The sequence below is a fragment of the Schistocerca cancellata genome, chromosome 3 (genome assembly GCF_023864275.1).
Source record: "Schistocerca cancellata isolate TAMUIC-IGC-003103 chromosome 3, iqSchCanc2.1, whole genome shotgun sequence".
NCBI classification, from domain to species: Eukaryota; Metazoa; Arthropoda; class Insecta; order Orthoptera; family Acrididae; genus Schistocerca; species Schistocerca cancellata.
In genome coordinates this window covers 877,464,544-877,465,155 of record NC_064628.1, presented here as the reverse complement: position 1 = coordinate 877,465,155, position 612 = coordinate 877,464,544, and the positions used below count along the sequence as shown (strand labels likewise).

General features: G+C 48.5%; 1 pseudogene; it reads left to right on the top strand.

Moving 5' to 3' along the window:
• The first annotated feature begins 265 nt into the window (after nucleotides 1-265).
• Nucleotides 266-383, top strand: LOC126177913 (5S ribosomal RNA; annotated as a pseudogene).
• Nucleotides 384-612: the final 229 nt, after the last annotated feature.

Below are 612 nucleotides of genomic sequence, written 5' to 3'. Positions count from 1 at the left end.
GCTGATAGTGTTTGCTTTACAGTTCCTCACACTATAATTGTGTTATGCATTGGATCACTACACTCCTTTATTCTTTACCGTAAACTGGGATAAACACGCAAAGTTTTCTATTATTTGATTATTTCCAGTTTCTCAGTTTTTACTGAACGTCCCTTATCAGATTCGTCATGATTCTAGGTCCACGTTACCTCTTTTGTACAAGGTGCGGCACAGTCACGATTAAGGGCAGTAAGCCAGAAAATATAGCATATCTATAATTCTAGTCGGCAACGGCATTGCCGCAGTGGATACACCGGTTCCCGTCAGATCATCGAAGTTAAGCGCTGTCGGGGGTGCCCGGCACTCGGATGGGTGACCACCCGGGCAGCCATGTGCTGTTGCCATTTTTGGGGTGCACTTAGCCTCGTGATGCCAACTGAGGAGCTATTCGACCGAATAGTAGCGGCTCCGGTCAAATAAAACCATCATAACGACCGGGAGAGCGGTGTGCTGACCACACGCCCCTCCGATCCGCGTCCTCAACTGAGGATGACACGGCGGTCGGATGGTCCAGATGGGCCACTTTTGACTTGCAGACGGAGTGCTTTTTGTCATTCTACTCAATGATCAGGA